Source organism: Aquarana catesbeiana, linkage group LG09 (assembly GCF_042186555.1).
Source record: "Aquarana catesbeiana isolate 2022-GZ linkage group LG09, ASM4218655v1, whole genome shotgun sequence".
Taxonomy (NCBI): domain Eukaryota; kingdom Metazoa; phylum Chordata; class Amphibia; order Anura; family Ranidae; genus Aquarana; species Aquarana catesbeiana.
The window spans coordinates 165,314,550-165,331,562 of NC_133332.1; the positions used below are offsets into that span (position 1 = coordinate 165,314,550).

A 17,013-nucleotide genomic window follows, 5' to 3' on the forward strand; every position below is an offset into this window, starting at 1 on the left:
GGAGCGGTGTGTATACCGCTCCTTTACCGCTCCTGCCCATTGAAATCAATGGGACGGCGCGGCTATACCGCCGGCAATGCGCCTCTGCAGAGGCGCTTTGCGGTGGTTTTTAACCCTTTCTCGGCCGCTAGCGGGGGGTAAAACCGCCCCGCTAGCGGCCGCATACCGACGGTAAAACGCCGCTATTAATAGCGGCGTTTTACCGCCGACGTCGCCCCTGCCCCAGTGTGCAAGGGCTCTAATAGTGAGACCCCATTGCAATGGCTATTGCAATAAAACATGGAAACTCTCTCCCTAAAGTCCCCAGGGATAATTAAAATAAATGATTGCTTTAAAACAGTTAATGCGAATTATTATATATGTTTTAGGTGGACTACCCTTTATTCTTGACTTACCATAAATTAGCTAGCACCACTGTGCATTGTACATCTTTATTGGTTTTTTAGAGTGCAAAATCTGGTGTAGCTGTGCATGGTAGCCAATCAGAATCTAATTTCAGCTTGTTCAATTAGGCTTTGACAAAAAACACTAGAAGCTGGTTTATTTGCAGAGCTTCACCAGATTTTGCACTCTCCAGTTTTAGTAAATCAACCACTATGGTGCTCAGTCTTTGGCTGTGGAACTTGGTATAAGTGGGAGTTAAAAAACTAGAGTTTAAAACAGGAGGTTATAACAGGGGTCATAGTACCTGTGTAGTGTGAGTATCTGAGTGTTGTCTGAGTAGTGTGTGTGGATCGTTAGTACTTGTGTATTGTGTACTATATACTTGAGTATTGCGAGTGCACGTAGGTCTGTGAGTACCTGTGTATTGTCTTGTTGTGTACCTGTGTATTGTCTTGAGTATTAGTGCCAGGAAGCTAGCTGTTAGGTAATTTGGACAGGGTAAAATCCCCAAATCCTCACTAAATTTAATAGGTACGATGCCCGGCGGGTGTGGAGAGGCGACTCTTTGTACACCTTGCCGCATGTATGCGTTCCTTGATCATCCGATGGAGGGTGAATACTGCTGTGCAAAATGTAAGCATATTGTTTCCCTGGAAGCCCAGGTTCTGAATCTAGGGAAGCAACTGTCAGCACTGAGAAGTCCCTCCATACTAAAGGTGAGCCAGGAATGTACACGGCAGGTGCCGGCAGGGGCCAGCACAGAGGCGGGTGGAGACAAAGAGGTGCAGGCACTAGCAAAGAGTAGATGGGTGACAGTCAAGAGGGGTAGAGGGGGAAGTGCCAGAGAGGCCGATCCAGGACTGGAGCATCACAATAAGTACGCTCCATTGAGTGTCATTGGTGAAACCAGTCAGGGACCAGCACTGCTGGAGATGAGGGACTCTCCTAGCTGCCAGGGGAAGAACTCCTCCAGTGAGAGTGGGGGGGCAGCAAAGGGAAAGGAAAGACAGATTCTGGTGGTAGGGGACTCAATTCTTAGAAGGACAGAGAGGGCAATCTGTAACCAAGACCTGAAGCGCCGAACAGTATGTTGTCTACCGGGCGCTCGGGTTCGGCACATCACGGATCTTGTGGACAGATTACTGGGAGGGGCTGGGGAAGACCCGGCTGTCATGGTGCACGTTGGCACCAATGACAAAGTCAGAGGCAGATGGAGTGTCCTAAAGAACGATTTTAGGGACTTAGGTGCTAAATTGAGGAAAAGGACCTCCAAGGTAGTATTCTCAGGAATACTACCGGTACATCGAGCCACACCAGAAAGGCAGAGGGAGATTAGGGAAGTAAACAAGTGGCTGAAGAGCTGGTGTAGTAAGGAGGGGTTTGGGTTCCTGGAGGACTGGGCCGACTTCTCAGTTCATTTAACGTTCACATCTATGCTTTTTTCAGCTGCTGTGTATTTTGGTGCTTTTTTGGTTCAATATACTTCAATGGAGAAGCTGCAGAAAAGCATATAATATTACAGTTCTGTTTGAAAATCTGCAAAACAGTCTAGAATTTTTTTTTCTTTAAATAAAAAAATTTCATCTGAGTCTGATGATATTTACCAGATTCAACCTCTAATAGTATATAGAGTATATCTCTTCTGTCTGTTATTCTCCGAGAGGATTAAAGATTTTACTCCCTAACCAAATAGTTATTTATATTTACCCCTGCATATAAAGATATTTAGGAATAAATTGCCTTTTTTTAAACTTTACATATTAACTCAATTATAGACCACACTTTTTTTAAGGTTATTAACCGATTAATCGAAACAATAATCGGCCAACTAATCGATTATGAAAATAATCGTTAGTTGCAGCCCTAGAGTATAGTAGCAAGTCCTAGTTGCAATTTTGAAACGCCCAATACGAGGACAATATGCGACCGGTCTAAACTATGTGGCATGTTCACCAATGCCAGGAGCATGGCAGACAAGATGGGTGAACTAGAGATACTGTTGTACAAGGAGATTTTGGATTTTGTGGGAATTTCAGAGACCTGGTTCAACAGCTCTCATGATTGGCTGGCAAACATTCAAGGGTATACCCTATACCGCAAGGATAGAAAGGGTAAAAAAGGGGGAGGGGTATGCCTATATATCAAGAATAATGTACAAGCGAATGTGAGAGATGACATCACTGAGGGAGCTAGAGAGGAGGTGGAATCCTTATGGGTAGAGCTCCAAAGGGATGAAGCTAAGGGGAAAATAATACTGGGAGTATGCTATAGGCCCCCTAACCTGAAGGAGAAAGTGGAGATGGATCTCCTATCACAAATTGGATTAGCAGCAAGGATGGGAAGTGTTATCATAATGGGGGATTTTAATTATCCAGACATAGACTGGGCGGAGGGAACCGCGCATTCATTTAAGGCTCGCCAGTTCCTTAATGTCTTGCAGGACAATTTTATGGGTCAGATGGTAGACGCACCAACTAGAAATAAAACATTACTGGATCTACTGATTACCAAAAATACAGACCTGATCACAGATGTGGAAATACGGGGCAATTTAGGTAACAGCGATCACAGGTCAAATAGTTTCAGTATAAATCACACAAATAGGAAACATAAAGGGAATACAAAGACACTGAATTTCAAAAGAGCCAACTTCCCTAAACTACAAACCTTGCTAAAAGGCATAAATTGGGATAAAATATTAGGAACAAAGAATACGGAGGAGAGATGGGTTTGCTTTAAGAGCATATTAAATAAGGGCATTAGCCAATGTATCCCATTGGGTAATAAATTTAAAAGAGCGAACAAAAATCCTGGATGGCTTAAAGGGGTTGTAAAGATGTTTTTTTTTTTTTTTTAAAATAACAAACATGTTATACTTACCTTCACTGTGCAGCTCGTTCTGCACAGAGTGGCCCCGAACCTGGTCTTCTGGGGTCCCTCGGCGGCTGTTTCAGCTCCTCCCCGCAAGCATTTACCACCTTCATGCGAGCTCCCTCCCTCGGTGGTGAGTGCTTGCGGGCGCGCTCCCGTGATACAGCCGGCGGCTATAGCCGCTCGCTGTATCACTCGGCCCCGCCCCCCGGCGCGCCGCGTCATCGGATGTGATTGACAGCAGCGCGAGCCAATGGCTGCGCTGCTTTCAATCCATCCACTGCAGCCAATCAGCGACCAGGCTGAGCTGCAATGAAGCTGACGAGGACGAGGAGCGAAGATTCGAGGCGTCAGGTAAGTAAAACGGGGGGGCTGGGGGCGGCGGTACTGTCAAAAGTTTTTTCACCTTAATGCATAGAATGCATTAAGGTGAAAAAATTTTTACCTTTACAACCCCTTTAACTCCAATGTAAAAATGCATATAAAAGCAAAGGAGAAGGCCTTCAAAAAATACAAGGTTGAGGGATCATCCTCAGCATTCAGACTTTATAAAGAATGCAATAAGAAATGTAAGGGTGCAATTAGGACGGCTAAGATAGAACATGAAAGACACATAGCGGAGGAGAGCAAAAAAAATCCCAAGAAATTCTTTAAGTATGTAAACAGTAAAAAAGGGAGGACAGACCATATTGGCCCCATAAAGAATGAGGAAGGACATCTGATTACAAAGGATGGGGAGATGGCAAAGGTATTGAATTTATTCTTCTCCTCAGTCTTCACGAGTGAATCGGGGGGCTTCAGTAACCAAAACTGCAGTGTTTATCCTCATGACACAACACAGGAAGCACCTCCATGGTTAACAGAGGACGGAATTAAAATTAGACTTGAGAAACTTAACATTAATAAATCACCGGGACCAGATGGCTTGCATCCGAGGGTACTTAGGGAACTCAGTCAGGTGATTGCCAGACCGTTGTTCCTAATTTTTACAGACAGTCTATTGACTGGAATGGTACCAGCTGATTGGAGAAAAGCCAATGTAGCACCAATATTTAAAAAGGGCCTAAAATACATCCCTGGGAATTACAGACCAGTTAGCCTAACATCAATAGTATGTAAAATCTTGGAGGGGATGATAAGGGACTATATACAAGATTTTAGTAATAAGAACGATATCATTAGCAGTAATCAGCATGGATTCATGAAGAATCGTTCTTGCCAAACCAATCTATTAACCTTCTATGAGGAGGTGAGTTGTCATCTAGATAAAGGAAGGCCCGTAGACGTGGTGTATCTGGATTTTGCAAAAGCATTTGACACAGTTCCCCATAAACGTTTACTGTACAAAATAGGGTCCGTTGGCATGGACCATAGGGTGAGTACCTGGATCGAAAACTGGCTACAAGGGCGTGTTCAGAGGGTGGTGATAAATGGGGAGTACTCAGAATGGTCAGGGGTGGGTAGTGGGGTTCCCCAGGGTTCTGTGCTGGGACCAATCCTATTTAATTTGTTTATAAACGATCTGGAGGATGGGATAAACAGTTCAATCTCTGTATTTGCAGACGATACTAAGCTAAGCAGGGCAATAACTTCTCCGCAGGATGTGGAAACCTTGCAAAAAGACCTGAACAAATTAATGGGGTGGGCGACTACATGGCAAATGAGGTTCAATGTAGAAAAATGTAAAATAATGCATTTGGGTGGCAAAAATATGAATGCAATCTATACACTGGGGGGAGAACCTCTGGGGGAATCTAGGATGGAAAAGGACCTGGGGGTCCTAGTAGATGATAGGCTCAGCAATGGCATGCAATGCCAAGCTGCTGCTAATAAGGCAAACAGAATATTGGCATGTATTAAAAGGGGGATCAACTCCAGAGATAAAACGATAATTCTCCCGCTCTACAAGACTCTGGTCCGGCCGCACCTGGAGTATGCTGTCCAGTTCTGGGCACCAGTCCTCAGGAAGGATGTACTGGAAACAAAGAAGGGCAACAAAGCTAATAAAGGGTCTGGAGGATCTTAGTTATGAGGAAAAGGTTGCGAGCGTTGAACTTATTCTCTCTGGAGAAGAGACGCTTGAGAGGGGATATGATTTCAATTTACAAATACTGTACTGGTGACCCCACAATAGGGATAAAACTTTTTCGCAGAAGAGAGTTTAATAAGACTCGGGGCCACTCATTACAATTAGAAGAAAAGAGGTTTAACCTTAAACTACGTAGAGGGTTCTTTACTGTAAGAGCGGTAAGGATGTGGAATTCCCTTCCACAGGCGGTGGTCTCAGCGGGGAGCATTGATAGCTTCAAGAAACTATTAGATAATCACCTGAATGACCGCAACATACAGGGATATGTAAGGTAATACTGACACATAATCACACACATAGGTTGGACTTGATGGACGTGTGTCTTTCTTCAACCTCACCTACTATGTAACTATGTGTGACATATCTTTGGTAGGTTCAGAAAGCAGAACACATGCAAAACTAGTCAAACATATTTATATTTCATCAGATTTGTGTACACACGATCGGAATTTCCGAAACGGATTTTGTTGTCGGAAAATTTTATATCCTGCTCTCAAACTTTGTGTGTTGGAAATTCCTATGGAAAATGTGTGATGGAGCCCACACACGGTCAGAATTTCCGACAACAAGGTCCTATCACACATTTTCCATTGGAAAATCCTATCGTGTGTACAGGGCATTACTGTTAAGGATGCAAGGTCTTATCCTCATATTTTGTACATAAATTACATAGTAATGTAGTCCTCCATAAGGAAGCTTCAATGACCGAAAAGACATACACTGGGTTGGATTTACTAAAGGCAAATAGACTGTGTACTTAGCAAGGGCATTTGCTTCGGTGCTTAGTAAATGAGAGAAAGCTTCACTTTGCTAAAAATACCCAGGGGTTGATTTACTAAAGGGAAATCCACTCTGCACTACAAGTACACTTGGAAGTGCAGTCGCTGTAGATCTGAGGGGAAGATCTGAAATGAGGGGAAGCTCTGCTGATTTTATCATCCAATCATGTGCAAGCTAAAATGCTGTTTTTTAATTTTCCTTGCATGTCCCCCTCAGATCTACAGCGACTGCACTTCCAAGTGCACTTTCAGTGCGCTTTCAAGTGTACTTGCAGTGCAAAGTGGATTTGCCTTTAGTAAATAACCCCCCGAATCACATGCAAGGAAAAAAACAGCATTTTTCATGCACATGATTGGATGATGGAAGTCAGCAGAGCTTCCCCTCCTTTACTAAGCTCTGGGGTAAATGCTCTTTCAGAGTGCAACTGCACTTTCAAACTTCACAGTCTATATGCATTTATTAAATTAGCCCCACTGTCTCTTTACCTTTGCCAGAAGAAGAGTAGAGCTAGAAATTAAGAGTAACTTTATGCAAGGGCCTTAGTAAAGCTGTCATTGTCATAAAAGGGAGCTGCATTATCTGATGATGTCAATCAATTATCTTGTGAGGAAAACAGACACACATTGTGCTATGCATTGCATTAGGTTGGCAATGTTTAGTCAAGAACAGAGAAGTCTTTTACCAACACAAATGTGTGCACTGCATAAATCCTGTGCAGCTAAAGCTTACATGAAAGCAGACTTGTATTTTGCATAGTAGAAACGAAAGAGGTAGAGTAGATGTGGCGCTGCTAGTGCAAATTGTGCTAAAATATATTGCAGTATGAAAAAATATAGATAACAATGTGACAAAGTGCTAAGTGCATGCAATAAATATTCAAATTAAGCATCAATCCTAATTTATAAACAATCCTAATTAAAATGATTCAATCTGTAACAGTTATATCAAGTGAAGTGCTAATGTGTGAGAAATACTGATATTTAAGTGCTACAACAAAAATTATTTTGTGAAATAAGTCCATTGGTGATCCTGTGTCCCATCCATCCAATATAAAGTGAAAAGTGTTAAACCAAGTTCATACAAAATCAAAGGTAATATAGAATGTATCAGTGCTCCCAAAGTGCATACAATCGAACAGTGTATCCGTGTCACACTCGTGCCCCCTTATCTTGCTGCACCCACCAGATCAAACTCCCCACTAGGGGGGTTGCCAGCATTCACAGTGCTACTGACTGTAAGTGAATCCTTATTCAGACGGATGTCTTCTTAATATTCTCTGCCCCAGTGATCTCATGCAATGACAATTAATTGCTTCCATAGCATAACTCCATATAACAAATGCTTTATTGCACAAAATATACATTATACTCACATGAATACGAATATATTCAAGCGTTTTCTGGTTAAACAAGGAAGTCCGGGACGCAATGCGCTCCACGTATTGAAAACGGATGTGACGCAATGACGCTGTAGCTCTGCCTTATGTATTTCGCTACGAAGGCGTCATCAGAAGTTGACCGATTCTGGTGACGTCTTTGTGATGAAACGCGTAAGCGGGAGCTACTGCGTCACATCCGGTTTCAGTATTCATGTAAGTGCATATAACTGTTACAGGTTGAATCAATTTAACCACTTCAGCCCTGGAAGATTTTACCCCCTTCCTGACCAGAGAACTCTTTACAATTTGGCACTGCGTCGCTTTAACTGACAATTGAGCGGTCATGCAATGCTGTACCCAAACAAAATTTGTGCCCTTTTTTCCCAAAAATAGAGCTTTTTTTGGTGGTATTTGATCACCTCTGCAGTTTTTATTTTTTGCGCTATAAACAAAAAAAAAGCGTCAATTTTGAAAAAAAAAAACAAAAAAAAAAAACAATATTTTTTACATTTTGCTATAATAAATATCCCCAAAATTAAAAAAAAAAAAAAAAAAAAAAAAATCAGTTTAGGCCAATATATATTCTTCTACATATTTTTGGTAAAAAAAAAAAAAAACGCAATAAGCGTATATTGATTGGTTTGCGCAAAAGTTATAGCGGCTACAGACTGTGGGAAAGATTTACGGCATTTTATTTATTTTACTAGTAATGGCGGTGATCTGCGATTTTTTGCGGTACTGTGACATTGCGACGGACAGATCAGACACTTTTGACACAATTTTGGGACCATTGACATTTATACAGCGATCAGTGCTATAAATATGCACCGATTACTGTGTAAATGTCACTGGTAAGAAAGGGGTTAACACTAGGGGGCAATCAATGGGTTAAATGTGTGTTCCCTCAGTGTGTTCTAACTATATGGGGATAAGACTGACTGGGGGAGGAGACATATCGTTGTTCCTACTTAGTTTCCTCTCCCCTGACAGAAAAGGGATTTGTGTGTTTACACACAAATCCCCGTGCTGGCTCTCGTGCACGCGATCGCGGGTGGTCGGCGGCGATCGCTCCCACTGTGGTCTTCTGGCGGCTTCTAAAGGGAAAGCTGTACCCGTATGGGGTTTCGCCCAGGAGAGCCATTGTAACGCAGTATATGCGTGAGCTGGTCAGGAACCGGTTAATTAGGATTGTTAATAAATTAGGATCGATACTTAATTTGAATATTTATTGCATGCACTTAGTCACATATATCTATATTTTTTTCATACCGCAATATATATTATAACACAATTTGCACTAGCAGCCCACATCCACTCTATGCCTTTCTTTTGCTATATTAAAGTCCATAGCGTGAAACCGATTTATATTTCTTATTGAATTTTGCATTCAGGGCAATCTAGCAAGTTCTCTATACTTTCCAAGTGCTTGTCCCTTTTTCACTTGCTCCCAGGGGCCCTGTCCAAAGTCATTGTAAGAACAGGGAAAAGGTTCACCAGAAGCTCTAGTTCCATCATGTCAGCAGGGTGGCAGTGAAGTTCATGGTATGTAGGTGCTTCAAACTCCCTGCTATAAAATAAACCTGGTAATATGCTCTTAATAAGCAAACTACATGGTCACTCTGGTCAGATGATAAAAATTATCATTATGGTAGCCCTACCTTATGGTAACGGTCCAATGCTCATTTAGTCTAGGGTGATATAACAGAGAAAAACTTACCTTATTCCTCACCCCCCTGGCTGCCAGCTCCTCTCCTCCTGCTCAAGAACTGGAGTGTAGATGTGCACTTAAAGTCCTGATGTACAATGTGAGTCCACTAGATCTGCATTATAAGTGATGTTGTCAGTGGGGGGGGGCCACACGACCTGTGAAGAGGAGCACCTTCAGAGGATTGCTTGTCCAGTGGGTGGGAAGCCTGCGAAAGTGAGGAATATGGTTAGTAATCCTGTTTATTACAAGTCCCCTAGACTAAACTAGCTTTAAAGAGATTGCAAAGGTTCGTTTTTTTTTTTTTTTTTAAATAACAAACATGTCATGCTTACTTGCTCTGCACAAGGATTTTGCACAGAGCGGCCCTGATCCTCCTTTTCTGGGGTCCCCCAGCGGCGCTCCTGGCTCCTCCTCCTCATCGGGTGCCCCCACGGAGAGCCGCTTTCCATGGGGGCATTCGTGCGGGTGCGCTCCCAAGTCCTGGTATTGTGTCTGTTGACACAGACAGCAGGACTCTGCCCCGCCCCCTGGCTCCCATGTTACTGGATTTGATTGACAGCAGCGGGAGCCCATGGCTCCCGCTGCTATCAATCTGTCCAATGAGGACCGAGACAGCGGCTGGAGATGTTGAGCTTGTGCTCGTCACTGGAACGATCAGGTTCAGGTAAGAAAAAAAGAGGGGCTCTGGGGGACTAATGCAGCACAGGTTTTTCACCTTAATACATAGAATGCATTAGGGTGAAAAACCATTAGGATTTACAACTCCTTTAAGGCTGGGTTCACACTATGCAAGGGCCCAGCAGGGGGTCCGGTGCGTGCCTGTTCATCGTTTCCGGTCCGAATTTGGACCTGAAGCATAGCCAAACGCACACAGGACTCTTGCAAGCTGGTCACACTCTCCTGTAACAAAAAAAAGACAAGAAGTCTAAAACAGGATTCTTCAGAGAGGGACACACAGGTCTTGAAAAGATACATAACGGAATACTTTATTATAAATATGTAAAATGTCAATACACATGAACAAATAAATGATACTACCCTGTTTTCCTGAAAATAAGACCTAGCGTGATTGTCGGTGATGGCTGCAATATAAGCCCTACCCCTCAAATAAGCCCTACCCTTTTTCCCTGAAAATAAGCCCTACAAGGACTTTAACTAGGGCTTATTTGGGGGGTAGGGCTTATATTGCAGCCATCACCGACAATCACGCTAGGTCTTATTTTCGGAGAAACAGGGTAAGTACCTCCACCAATATAAATGACAGCTTTGTGAAACAAAAACAGACACACCACCTTCACACTCCTCATTCACTCCAGATCTCCCCAACCTAGCCGGCTACCTAAAGTGATCCCACTGAATATGGGACATCAATGAAGGTTGAACCTAGGTTCTTGAGAAAAAGGGGGGAACAGTAAAACTGAAGAGGTAGTCTCTGTTTAATGGTCATTGGTAAAAAATAAATTATTTTCGATCTCCCACGTAGCGGCCGATGGGTGTAACTTGTGGTAGATGAAAAGGCAGCTCATTAGTAATGCTGGATAAATCATAATACATAGTGTTGCATATTTGATGAATTGCAAGGCAGTCTATGGACTGGAAATCCCTTTTTTAGACTTCTTGTCTTTTTTTTGTTAGATGGTTTCATATGATTCAGAGGAACCGGTCTTGTCGCTAAATTACTTTCAGTCAGCTACCAGACAATAGGTTTTAGGCTGGGTTAACACTATACTACACGACAGTAGTACGACTTTCATCCTACTTTGCTCTGCAACATCAGTCCTACATTGGTCCTACATTGATCCTACATTGGTCCTACATCCATCCGACTTTCATGAACAGGATACTACTTTGATCCGACTTTTCAGATAGTACACTTATCCTTTGACCAATCAAAACTAACACACAATGGGAGGGGCTACAGCAGGGGGCAGGAAATAACACAATGTTGGATACCAAAGTCGGATGGTTAGGACAAGGATCCGACTATGATCCTACTTCAATGATAGTCAATGGGCTGAAGTAGGATCAAAGTCGGACCAAAGTAGTACAGGGAGCATTTCTAAAGTCGGAACGACTGAGGCTGGGTTCACACTGGTCCGACAAACGCTCCGACATTGGGAGCTCATGTCGCATGACGTGTGAAATTTAATGTTTCCCTATGGGAGCCGTCCTAACTGGTCCGACACAAGTCGTTCCGACTTTAGAAATGCTCCCTGTACTACTTTGGTCCGACTTTGATCCTACTTCAGTCTATTGACTATCATTGAAGTCGGATCAAAGTCGGATTGCCGTCTTGCATGATCCGACTTTGGCACGCGACTTGTGCTCAGATGTTCTTGAGGGGGAACTCCGCGCCAAATTTTAAATAAAAAACCAGCATGGGTTCCCCCTCCAAGAGCATACCAGGCCCTTGGGTCTGGTATGGACCTTGAGGGGAACCCCCTACGCCGATAAAAACGGCGTGGGGGTCCCCCCCAATCCATACCAGACCCTTATCCGAGCACGCAGCCCGGCCGGACAGGAATGGGGGTGGGGACGAGCGAGCGCCCCCCCCCCTCCTGAGCCGTACCAGGCCGCATGCCCTCAACATGGGGGGTTGGTGCTTTGGGGGAGGGGGCGCGCTGCGGCCCCCCACCCCAAAGCACCTTGTCCCCATGTCGATGAGGACAAGGGCCTCTTCCCGACAACCCTGGCCGTTGGTTGTCGGGGTCTGCGGGCGGGGGGCTTATCGGAATCCGGGAGCCCCCTTTAATAAGGGAGCCCCCAGATCCCAGCCCCCCACCCTATGTGAATGAGTATGGGGTACAGCGTACCCCTACCCATTCACCTAGGAAAAAAGTGTCAATTTAAAAAAAAAACACTACACAGATTTTTAAAGCATTTTATTAGACAGCTCCGGGGGTCTTCTTCCGACTTCGGGGGTCTCTCCGGTTCTTCTCCACGCTCTCCGGATCTTCTGCCGGGCTCCTCCGCTCTCTTCTGCTCTTTTGCCGCTCTTTTGCTAAAGCGGAGGAGCCCGGTCTTCAATCTTCTGCCTTCTGCCTTCTGCCCTCTTCTCCTGATGTTGACACGACGCTCTCTGGGGCTAGAATGCTCTCTGTGCGCTCTGCTCTGACTTATATAGGCGGTGACCCCGCCCCCTTATGCCGTCACAGTCCCTGGGCATGCTGGGACTGTGACGTTTTAGGGGGCGTGGTCATCGGGTGATGACCACGCCCCCTAAAACGTCACAGTCCCAGCATGCCCAGGGACTGTGACGGCATAAGGGGGCGGGGTCACCGCCTATATAAGTCAGAGCAGAGCGCACAGAGAGCATTCTAGCCCCAGAGAGCGTCGTGTCAACATCAGGAGAAGAGGGCAGAAGGCAGAAGGCAGAAGGCAGAAGATTGAAGACCGGGCTCCTCCGCTTTAGCAAAAGAGCGGCAAAAGAGCAGAAGAGAGCGGAGGAGCCCGGCAGAAGAACCGGAGAGACCCCCGAAGTCGGAAGAAGACCCCCGGAGCTGTCTAATAAAATGCTTTAAAAATCTGTGTAGTGTTTTTTTTTAAATTGACACTTTTTTCCTAGGTGAATGGGTAGGGGTACGCTGTACCCCATACTCATTCACATAGGGTGGGGGGCCGGGATCTGGGGGCTCCCTTATTAAAGGGGGCTCCCGGATTCCGATAAGCCCCCCGCCCGCAGACCCCGACAACCAACGGCCAGGGTTGTCGGGAAGAGGCCCTTGTCCTCATCGACATGGGGACAAGGTGCTTTGGGGTGGGGGGGCCGCAGCGCGCCCCCCTCCCCCAAGGCACCACCCCCCATGTTGAGGGCATGCGGCCTGGTACGGTTCAGGAGGGGGGGGGGGGGCGCTCGCTCGTCCCCACCCCCATTCCTGTCCGGCCGGGCTGCGTGCTCGGATAAGGGTCTGGTATGGATTGGGGGCGACCCCCCACGCCGTTTTTTCGGCGTAGGGGGTTCCCCTCAAGGTCCATACCAGACCCAAGGGCCTGGTATGCCTCTGGAGGGGGAACCCATGCCGGTTTTTTATTTAAAATTTGGCGCGGAGTTCCCCCCTAAAGATTCATACCAAACACAGTGCCGGCATTGGCGGGGATCCAAGTCGGATCCCCGTTCATTGAAAGTCGGACACATGCCGGCTTCATGTCGCAGGGCAAAGTCGGATCCAAAGTAGGACGGCTGTCGTGTCGCAGCAGTGTGAACCCAGCCTTATGTCGGACCAGTTAAGACGGCTCCCATAGGGAAACACTGAATTTCACACGTCATGCGACATGAGCTCCCAATGTCGGAGTGTTTGTCGGACCAGTGTGAACCCAGCCTCCGTGTCTTTTTCAGCATACTATTATTGATCTCAGGTGTGTTGCTACACACATTCTTTCTTCTTAAAGATGTTCCAAACAGTTGATTTGGCCACACCTAATGTTTTTGCCATCTCTCTGATGGGTTTGTTTTGTTTTTTCAGCCTAATGATGGCTTGCTTCACTGATAGTGACAGCTCTTTGGATCTCATATTGAGAGTTGACAGCAACAGATTCCAAATATAAATATCACACTTGAAATGAACTCTGGACCTTTTATCTGCTCCTTGTAAATGGGATAATGAGGGAATAACACACACCTGGCCATAGAACAGCTGAGCAGCCAATTGTCCCATTACTTTTGGTCCCTTAAAAAGTGGGAGGCACATATACAAACTGTTGTAATTCCTACACCGTTTGCCCAATTTTGGTGTAAATACCCTCAAATTAAAGCTGAAAGTCTGCAGTTAAAGCACATCTTGTTTGTTTCATTACAAATCCATTGTGGCGGTGTATAGAGCCAAAAAGATTAGAATTGTGTCGCTGTCCCAATATTTATGGACCTGACTGTACATTAAAGACTTTCTGAAGATCATTGCCAGCTGTTAAATTTGAAGAAAGGTCTTTATCTCTTGGAAATGGCAATAGCTGGAATAATAGAGATATGCCTTTTTACTTTTTTTTCCTGTAAATATTAATGTCAATGAGCAGTATTTTCTGTGCTGTCCAAAGTACTAAGGACACTGCATATATAGGGTGATCTAAATCAAAACTTTTTTTTAGCTCAGGATCTCAAGTTTTTACTGTTGTCTGTATCCCTGTAAGACAGTAAGAGAGTTACTCTCTCTGTCCTGGTGCTCATTGTCACTAAGGCTGCATTCACACCTGAGCCTGGGTTCACACTAGCGCATGTGATTCGCACCCGCACCCCAGGTGCCGATCACATGAGATGTCTGAGCAATACGAGTTCAGCCATACAGTTGTATGGCTGAACTTGCATTGGATTTGCACAGAAAATAGTGCAGGGACTTGTTTTTCCCCCCGCACTAGCAAATCAGATTGCATGGGTGTTTTCACCTATGCGATCCGATTCCTGTGCAAGTTCACAGTTCAGACTGTGATCTGTGAACTAAACTGGCGGAGTCATTAACTTTGTTAATGATACCCGCAGCGGTTCGCAGAAGGCCGTGTGAACTGCCTGCGGGAGAGGAGCGATGCGGGAACTAGCACTGGAATCACGCTGGTTCCCGCATGACACTAGTGTGAACCCAGGGTAAGCGTTTTAAAGTCGGGTGTTATTTTACACGTTTTTGCCGTGATTTTGTAAGGGTCAAAAGGTCACAATGTAAAAAGCAGAAAAATGCCTGTAATCTGCCCCAAAGAAGCTCATGTTCTTTTTTGAGCTTAAGGTGTTTTTCAGGCATTTTGCTTCAGGTGACAAAATGCTCAGATGTGAAGAGGTGCCATTGAAATGAATGGGATTTTGCTTGTTGGGCGTTTTTCGTGCATTTTTTCGAGCGTTTTAATAGCTGAAAATGCTCAAGTGTGAATGCAGCCTTAGACAGAAAGTAAGGGAGATATGAAATCTTAAACTGTCCTCAGAAGAAAAATAAAGGGGAAATCTTCCATTGTGGACATTTGTCTCAGTGACAACTGGGACTTAGGAGTAACTGTGAAGAGACAATTTTGTCATCTTTTTTGTATTCACCGTAAAAGTTTGGCTAAAACATTTCCCTGCAAATTATTTTGCTTTACTGTGGCAGTCTCTGTCATTCTTCAGCATTTAATAATTGTTAGAACTGCCAGATGCCTATATTCCCTGCCACATGTTGTCATTACTTTCTCAAGCCCCTATATCACTGCTTTGTTCTATATTGGGGTAGGGGTCAGAGGATGGAACCTCGGAGCGTAGCAGCCAACACTATCAGAAGTGTCAAATGCTGAAGATTCAGAGGGCTAAAAAAAAAAATCCTCAAACACTAATGGATTGATATAATGCTTTTAAAATGCAGAATGCCATTTTCAAATGCCCTATCTGTCTAGTGCGCCAAGAGCTGCATTTGGGAACTGTGAAAGGCCAAGGCCATGGTAGAGTTGGGAAGGTACAATTTACTACTCTGCAATCGTGGGAACTTCGTGCCTAGATGTGGTTGTAAAGTCAGTGAGGACAATTACTGGCATCCCCTCTGTTTTTAACAAGCTATACATTATAGTGTGTATGCTTTTTTTCCCCCAATTATGAAGGTAAATACCTAATTTCACATCGCTGCTGTATGGTCACGTGACCTCCCGCCGCTCTCTAAGGACTACAGCGGGAGAGACTGAGATTCCCCTCTAACGTCAGCCAGGAGGTCACATTAGCTTCATAATTAAAAAAAAAAAAAAAAAAAAAAAAAAAACAGACACTCTAATGTATAGCTTGTTATAACAGAGGGGATGCCAGTAATTGTGCTCAGTCACTTTACAGTCACACAGAATAGTGGCAGGAGGGGAGGGGAGGAGATCGTCTCACAGACACACACTAGGAACTGACAGGCAGTGAGAGAGGGGGAGAGGGAGAGACTCTGAACCAAGCGGGAAGACAGAGGCACGTAAACTGACCACAGTATCATGGATCAGCAGCCATGATTACTGTGGTCAGTTCACAAAGAAACAGGCAGGATCAACCAGGTATTTTACAGCATAGAAGGGGACAAATGACACTGCAGAAGCACTATGCTGTTTATCATGCTTTAAAGGAACAGGAGCATTTTTTTTTATTGTTCTTTAGGGTTACAACCACTTTACGTAAGCTCCCTATTATGAAGGATTGTGGCTGGTTTTTCAGCTGCATTAACAATTAACAGTAAAGAAGTGTGCAGAACTTTCCAGCCTACCAGATTTCCTGTAGAGCGTAAATCTCCTAACATAGATGTTTTGTGCATAGGGTAATAATCACTTGACTGCACCACAATCAGTAAGCTTGGCCAGCTGAAAAAATGAGTTTACTGCAGTACAACTATGCCAAAGCATAAGTCTGACTAACTTGTTATACTGTTTTTATTAAACCTACAGTGTGTCAGTGACTCCTTGCTGTATGCTAAATATTCACTATAAAACTGCACACTTAGTGCACACCTAATGAATAACACTGCTAGAAATCCATTGTTACAATGACTTCCTCTTCATGAGCATTTTTTTTTTTTTTTTTTTGCGAAACAACTTCCTTAATCTGTATACTTGCTCAAACTATTCAGTTATTTTAAGGAACTTGGACCTTCCGCGAAAAAAACGCTGCAGTGTTTATTCCTTGTATATAACAACCCACACAGCACTTTTATAAATACAGTAACTGCTTCTTTAATAGATGCCCCTCTCCCCAACTGCTGAATTCTCTAGTTTCTTGCTAAGCTCCCTCTAAGAAGTTTCATATTCTCTCTTGACCACTTTATCTACTTTGGACTTTTCACTTCATGCATATTGTTTTGGTTTGGCTAGTTTAGTAGCAATAAAGCTCTGCTAATT

The 17,013-nt window shown here is 44.3% G+C and overlaps 1 protein-coding gene across 2 annotated transcripts in view; it reads right to left on the reverse strand.

The window, feature by feature from the left end:
• PAK3 (p21 (RAC1) activated kinase 3) overlaps window positions 1-17,013 on the reverse strand; it is a 357,376-nt gene that overhangs the window by 277,884 nt on the left and 62,479 nt on the right. Inside the window, exon 2 of one of the 2 annotated variants that reach the window (XM_073599358.1) lies at window positions 9,220-9,415. The exons of the other annotated variant lie outside the window; for it this stretch is intronic. The gene's annotated coding sequence lies outside the window, so the exon portion shown is untranslated. The remainder of the gene's footprint in view (window positions 1-9,219; window positions 9,416-17,013) is intronic. 2 annotated transcript variants of the gene reach the window in all.